This window comes from Hemiscyllium ocellatum, chromosome 13 (assembly GCF_020745735.1).
Source record: "Hemiscyllium ocellatum isolate sHemOce1 chromosome 13, sHemOce1.pat.X.cur, whole genome shotgun sequence".
In the NCBI taxonomy this organism is placed as follows: domain Eukaryota; kingdom Metazoa; phylum Chordata; class Chondrichthyes; order Orectolobiformes; family Hemiscylliidae; genus Hemiscyllium; species Hemiscyllium ocellatum.
Genome location: NC_083413.1, coordinates 49108312 through 49115481, shown reverse-complemented (window position 1 = coordinate 49115481; position 7170 = coordinate 49108312). Strand labels below are relative to the sequence as shown.

Sequence of the window (7170 nt, the reverse complement as noted above, 5' to 3'; positions counted from 1 at the left end):
ATCGGGAGGTTCTGACCCTATTGCAGTTGGAGGGTTGGGGTTTGAAGGCGGAGATGCGGGACATGAATGAGATGTGTTGGAGGACATCTTCAACCACATAGGAGGGGAAATTACAGTCTTTAAAGAAGGAGGCCATCTGGTGTGTTCTGTGGTGGAACTGGAACTCCTGGGAGCAGATACGGTGGAGGCAGAGGAATTGGGAATATGGGATAGCATGTTTGCATGAGATAGGGTGGGAGGAGGTGAGCTTGTAAAAAAATGTTGGTGTTGAGTTGGTCGTCATTGATGGAGATGTCAGAGATGGTCCATGTGAATTTAAGGTCAGGGTGGAATTTGTTGGCGAAATTGATGAATAGCTCAACCGCCTCGTGGGACCACGAGGTGGTGTCGATGAAATCATCAGTGTAGTGGAGGAAAAAGTGGGGAGTGGTGCCGGTGTAACTACGGAAGATGGACTGTTCTATGTAGCTGACAAAGAGACAGGCATAGTTGGGGCAGATGTGGGTGCCTATGGCTACCCCTTTTGTCTGGAGGAAGTGGGAGGATTCAAAAGAGAAATTGTTGAAGGTGAGAACCAGTTCAGCCAAACGAGTGAGAGTGCCAGTGGAAGGGTACTGGTGGGAACATCAGGAGAGGAACAGACGGAGGACTTGGAGGCCCTGGTCACGGTAAATGGAAGTGTAGAGGGACTGGATATCCATGGTGAAGATGAGGCATTGGGGTACAGGGAAACAGAAGTCTTGGAGGAGCTGGAGGGTGTGGGTGGTGTCCCAAACATATGTGGGGAGATCCTGGACTGGGGGGATAGGACACCATCGAGGTAGGTGAAGATGAGTTTGGTTGGGCAGGAGCAGGCTGAGACGATGGATTGGCCGGGGTAGTTAGGCTTGTGGATCTTGGGAAGGAGGTAGAATCAGGTGGTGCGGGGTTCCCAAACTTTGAGGTTGGAAGCTGTGGGTGGGAGATCTCCTGAGGTGATGAGGTTGTGTATGGTCTGGAAGATGATGGTTTGATGATAGGGAAGTTGAGGGGGCGGTAGAAGGATGTGTCTTCAAGTTAGCGCCTGGCTTCAGCACTGTAGAGGTCAGTGCGCCAAAGTACCAGTGCACCCCCTTTGTCCGCTGGTTTGATGGTGAGGTTGGGATTGGAGTGGAGGGCTGTGTTTTGTGAGGGTGAGAGGTTGGAGTGGGGGAGGAGTAGACAGGTTGAGGCAGTTAATGTCCCAGTGACAGTTGGAAATGAAGAGATCGAGGGCGGGTAATAGACCAGCACGGGGTGTCCAGGTGGATGAAGTGTGTTGGAGGTGGGGGAAGGGGTCCTCAGAGGGTGGGTGGGAGTCTTGATTGAAAAAGTAACCTCGGAGGCAGAGGTGGTGGAAGAACTGTTCGACCTCACGACGCGTATTGAATTCGTTGATACGTGGACAGAGGGGGCTGAAGGTAAGGCCTTTGTTGAAGACTGATCTTTGTCCTTAGTGAGGGGGAGGTCTAGGGGGAATAGTGAAAACTCGGCAAAGCTGAGAGCTGGGACCTGGTATTGGTGTGGAGTTGGGAGTGGGGGCGGAGACTGTAACTGGAGTGGGCGTGGTGGTAGGAGGTTTGGGGGAGGAGTCATTTGCAGAGATGCTATTCCTCTTGGGGTACTAGGTGGTAGGGATGATGACACTGGGAATCGTGGGGGGCATTGGTGGGGGTGAAAGTGGCGACGATGGCTGCTGGGGGGGGGGTGAAGGCGTGGAATTCACTGAACATGTGACTTCAGCGATGACGTTGGGGGGCAGGAGGGACGAAACGCGTGGTGTAGGTGAAGTCTTTAGGGGTGAAGTCGCTGTGGAAGCAGCCATAAGTCACAGACTGCATGGTGTCAGTGGTGATGGCGGAGTGGGGGCAGCAGAAATGATGAAACGTGTGGAAATGGGTGACTTCGTAGGGGGCAGAAGTGGCTGCAGTAGTGGTTGTGAAGGGGTCAGAAGTTGTGCGATGCGTGATGTGGCTGATGTCAGAAGGGGCAGAAGTGTAGCGGCAACAGGAGGGGCGGAAGTGTATTCTCAATTAGGCCTTGCATTGGTCCCGGCGGTGGCGGATCTCATGGCAATTGCGGTGACTGTTGGTTGTCTGGCGGTTTTGGCAGCTGTTGTCTGGCAGGCGGTTGTGAAGTTGGCACGAGCGGCCATGGCTGCAAGCTGCCCGTTGATGGGGGCGGAAGTGAGTCATCAATCGCTGTAGCGATGGTGGCTGTCCCAGCCTCGAGGCTGATGGCAGCCAAGCAGTTCCCAAGGCTGAGGGAAGCTTCTGGAATGTTCAAGGAGTGCTGGTTTTTGAGGTGGGTATATAAGTTTGTGTACTTACAATTTTTGATGTTTCAAATGGTGTAGAAATACTGTTTGTTGAGTGTATGAATTCTTCTTAGGATATAGTACAGAAGGGATCCTTTGTAGTTCTGAGAGTGTGTGACCCTCAGTTGAGGCATAGCTGACTGTAGAGAGGTTAGGTGGTGGCGCATGGCTGCGAGTGTGGAGCGGAGGATCTGGAAGGAGAACCGTTGCTCGTGGTTTTGAATTTGTTGTCTGTACTGGTTGTCCTGTTTGGATCCAAAATGTGCTGGTCTGAACGTAGTCTGGAGTCCATGTGGGATCAGTTGGTTGTGGAGACAGGCATTGAGGAAGGAGATGTGGCTGTGATAGCGAGTCTGTTTCAAGACATGGTTGAAGAATTTCAAGGCAGAGGAAAACACTCGGGAGTTGCAGTGAGAGACTCACTGAGATTTTTGTAGCGAGAGGAGGAGAACTTCTTCAAGGTTGGCATCCTTGCAAGAGGATTCGCAGTCAGGTTAAAATCAACTACGCGAATGTGAGGACTGTAGATTCTGGAGATTAGAGTGGTGTTGGAAAAGCACAGCAGGTCAGGCAGCATCTGAGGAGCAGGAAAATTGACATTTCAGGCAGGAGCCCTTCTTCAGGAATGAGACTGGAAGCCTTGGGAGTGGAGAGATAAATGGGAGGGAGTGGGGCTGGGGAGAAGGTAGTAGAGAGCGCAATAAGTGGATGGAGGAAGGGGTAAAGGTGATAGGTGGGAGAGGAGGGTGGAGCGGATAGTTGGGGAGGAAGATTGACAGGTAGGACTGGTCATGAGGATGGTGCTGAGTTGGAAGTTTGGAACTGGGGTTGATTTTGCAGGTGTCCCCGAGATGTTCCCTGAAGCACTTTGCGAGAAAGCATCCAGTCTCCCCAATGTAAAGGAGACCGTATTGGGAGCAACAGATGCAATATATGACATTTGTGGAAGTGTAGGTGAAACGTTGATGGATTTCTAGTCCTGTGATGTTACCATTACATCACTCTTGGTGAGTGAAGGCTGGTCTGTCACAGCAGGTTATGGTAAGGTTTCCCTAACACCACCAGGTTGTGGGAGAGATTCCTCAGGTTCCACCAGCCTTTTTGTGGGGTTCTCCAGGATGCAACAGCCAGAGTGCGGCTCCCCTACCTTCAGCAGCCTTTCCAGTAAGATTTCCCATCTCAACAGACTGTGGAGAGAGGTGACGTTCCCTGTCTCCAGCAGTTTGGGGTGAAGCTCTGCTGCCTCCAATGGCTTGGGGATGACACTCCCTGTCTCCACCAGCATGTGGGGGAGGTTCCTCTTGTCTCTCGCAGATTGTGGGTGAGTTTTCCGAGGTTTCAACAACCTACTGGCAAGGTTCCTCAGGCTCCATCAGCCTGTGATGAAGATTTCCCAGGCTCCAACAGCCTATTGGCAATTTTCCTCAGGCTCCAACAGCCTTTGGGTGAAGTTCCTGTCTCCAGTTGCCTCTGGGGGAGGTTCCTTAGTCTCCAGCAGACAATTGTGAGAGGTTCCTCAGGCTCCAACAGCCTGTGAATAAGGCTTCAATCACCTGCAGGTGAAGTTCCCCCAGACTCCAGTAGCCTTTAGGTGAGTTTACCTTGACTCCAGCAGCATGGTTCTGACGTCTCCAACAGCCTGGGAGTGAAGATCCTAAGGCTTCATTAGCCTGTTGGTGAGGTTCCCTTGTCTCCAGCAGCTTGTGGGTGAGGTTCCATAGTCTCCAGTAGCCTGTGGATGAGGTTGTGCTCTCTCCGGCCAACTGTGGGCAAGGTTCCCCAGGTTCCAGTAGTCTGTGGGTGAGGTTCCCTTGTCTTCAGCAGCCTTGAGTTGAGGTTGTGCTATCTCCTGAAGCCTGTGGGTGATGTTCTGCTGTCTCCAGCAGCTTCTCAGTGAGAATCCTGTATATTAACAGTATGGGTGAGTTCCCAATACCCCAGCAGCCTGTGGGTGAGGTTCCCATGTCAATACCAGTCTGTAGGTGGAGTTCCCCTGTCTCCTGCAGTCTGTGGGGGAAGATTTCCTGGCTCCTGCAATCTGTGGACGGGTTTCCCAGGTTCCAACAGCTTGTTGATAAAGTTCCCCAGGCTGCAATAGCCTGTTGGTGGGGTTTCCCCAGGCTCCAGTTGCCGGTAGATGAGGTTCTCCAGACTCCAACAGTCTGTGATTGAGGTTCCCATACTCCAGTAGCCCGTTGGTGAGGTTCCTTAGGCTTTAGCAATTTGTGGGTGAGGTTCCAGGAGTCTGCGAGTGAGCTTCCCAAAGCTCCAGGAGGCTGGGAGTAAAGTTACTGAGGCTCTAGTTACTTGTGGGTGATAAGCCTGTTAGGATGAGCCACGTCAGTGCTGCGCCACCGCCGGTTGTGGGAGGAGCTGGTTGGTTGTATCCGGCATTTCGGATCAGGAACCAGGCAGCAGGTGAGGACAGTTTACTTTGGAGTCTCGGTAGTTGGGATCAAGTGATGGAGTAGTACGTGTCTCCGATCAGAGGAATGTGAACACTGAGCTCAGTGTGCAAACGCCTCTAACATCAGTTCCTCATGAACACAAGCTGCAGTCTGGTACCAGGCCAAACTCAGTCACAATCGAGTGAACAAAGTCCATTTCTCGTCCGATACACGGAACTGATTCTGGCAATGAAACCGTTGCCACTGGCCGAGGAGTTTGGGCCTTGCTCTGGCTTTTGATCCGCCACACTAAGGCTGCCTAGTATTTGTTTTTAAAAAGACAAATTTGTTTGACCTTGCGTTATTAGATATTGTCTGAGAGAGGCCTGGTGTACAGTACTTTCTTTCGTCGCTGCTCCTTTGGTAGAACTCTGAAACAGTTTAGTGCAGTGTATTGTTTTCAAAAATTTTACTCTGCAAAAGTGAAATTTTGTAACATAATCCAGAAATTTGGCAGTTGAAATGTTCTAATCACATAATCCCTGATCTTGGACGTTAGTTAAAATTCATTGCATTTTTTTCAACTAAAGTAATGCTTTATAGTAGGTTACATTTTGAATGTAAGATGTTCGAAAGCATGTAAGTAAAATTACTGCATGTATGTACATACTGGTAAAGTAAATTCATCACAATTTATCAGCAACATAGGCCTACTCTCTCTTTGCAAAGAGACTATTGATCATAGTTTAATCTGAGGGTTACCATGCTTCAGATGAGTGGTAAGATTGCGACTGAGGGACCTTCATCGTAAGGTTTGTGCAAGTATTGTAATTGTGCTTTTGGCATCACTGCATTGCGGTTCAACCCACTGAGTTACAGTAACTGTTTACCGTGTGTGCTAGTATCAGCAGTATAAAATATGTTTACATTATATTCTGAAGTTCATTGACCTTATAATTTATTGCATAAGGAATTGACTACTCAAACATAACTGGAGATTGGGTATTGTTTATGATTTGCTCAAAGTTGTTTTTGCAATTTCTTATAATTGAATGCTTCAGTAAAACTTTAAAATAGGTTGCTGCTTATTTCAAACTGATGCTATTTCAGATACATTTATTTAAGGTAGTTTTAGGAGAAAGTGAGGACTGCAGATGCAGGAGATCAGAGATGAAAAGTGTGGCTGCTTTTCGAGTGCCACACTTTTTGACATTAAGGTGGTTTTGGCAGACTTGATTTATTTGGAATAATTCCTTATTAAGTTGATTAGTTCACAGCCCTGTTTTATCCCCACTGCTGGGCAATTTTTTTGATTAGATAAATAATTTCCTTTTCAGAGTTATTCTAAATTTATTTCGACTTCAATATGCTACCTTTCAGGCAGTATGTGCCAGATTATTGCCATTTGTGTTTTTCACTTGCGTATCTTCTGGTTCTTTTACTAATCACCTTAAACTATGGCCTCTGACCCTCTGCCTCTGGGATGTTTTTATTACTGAAACTTGAATATTGCTGAAGAAAGGACATGCTGTTGAAGTTATTAAACTTGTATTCATCTGAATTAAAATATGAAATTTGTATTGATAAGTGCAAGATGAAAAGATTTCTTTCAGCAATACTCCAGTTCCGTACTATCAAGTGACTATTTATCAAAGCACTTCAAGATATTGATAAGCTTCATCAAATTTTTCCTTGGCATGCTTATTTGAACATAGCCCCACTTTCTGAGATCTATCTTTCCATAACAACTTTTCCATCCTTGACGCTACCTGTACCTTAGTAAATGGTTCCACACTGCTCCCTCAAAGCTTTGAAATCCATAAAGTGCCCAGATTTTGCCATAGTGCTACATCTGGGATCTAAATGATAATCTATGGGAATAATTTCTTTGCTTTATGCCTCTATTAATAAAGCCAAAAATCTATTTAATACCATTTTAGCTTCTCTACTGCCACCTTCAAATAAACTGTAAATGTAGCACTTCCTGACCAATCTGTTTCTGCACATCTTTTAAAGGAATATAGTTTGGTTTGTATTGCCTTTGCACACTTTTTCTGCTAAGATGACTTTGCACTGCTTTGCTTTGAATTTTACCTCCTAATTTCATCAGAATGTCCCAAGTCTTCCTGAAATCTGTTAATTATCCATATATTTTACATTTGAGTACATGGCCTCTGCACACCTTGAAATGATGCCTTCTGTATCTAAATCATGGTCAATAATACGTATCAGAAAGTGTAGTATTTCTAACACTGACCCTTGAGGAACATGATTGCATGCTTTCCTTAAATCTGATGAAGAGCTTTTATATTTCTCTTTGCTTTTCACTAAGATAATTTTGCATCCACCCAATAATCGGTCCTTATATCTAATGGACTTTAACTTGGTTAACAAGTTGATGTACTTAACCAAATTCCTGTTGAACATTCGTGTACATAACCATAATTA

General features: G+C 46.9%; 1 protein-coding gene across 3 annotated transcripts in view; it reads left to right on the top strand.

Annotated features, from left to right (window-relative positions):
• The first annotated feature begins 4707 nt into the window (after positions 1 to 4707).
• slc33a1 (solute carrier family 33 member 1) overlaps positions 4708 to 7170 on the top strand; it is a 43993-nt gene continuing 41530 nt past the window's right edge. For 2 of the 3 annotated variants that reach the window (XM_060834811.1, XM_060834809.1), the window contains exon 1: positions 4708 to 4753. The gene's annotated coding sequence lies outside the window, so the exon portion shown is untranslated. Of the gene's footprint in view, positions 4754 to 5404; positions 5535 to 7170 lie in introns of those variants that run through there. The other variant, XM_060834810.1, reaches the window with a different exon arrangement.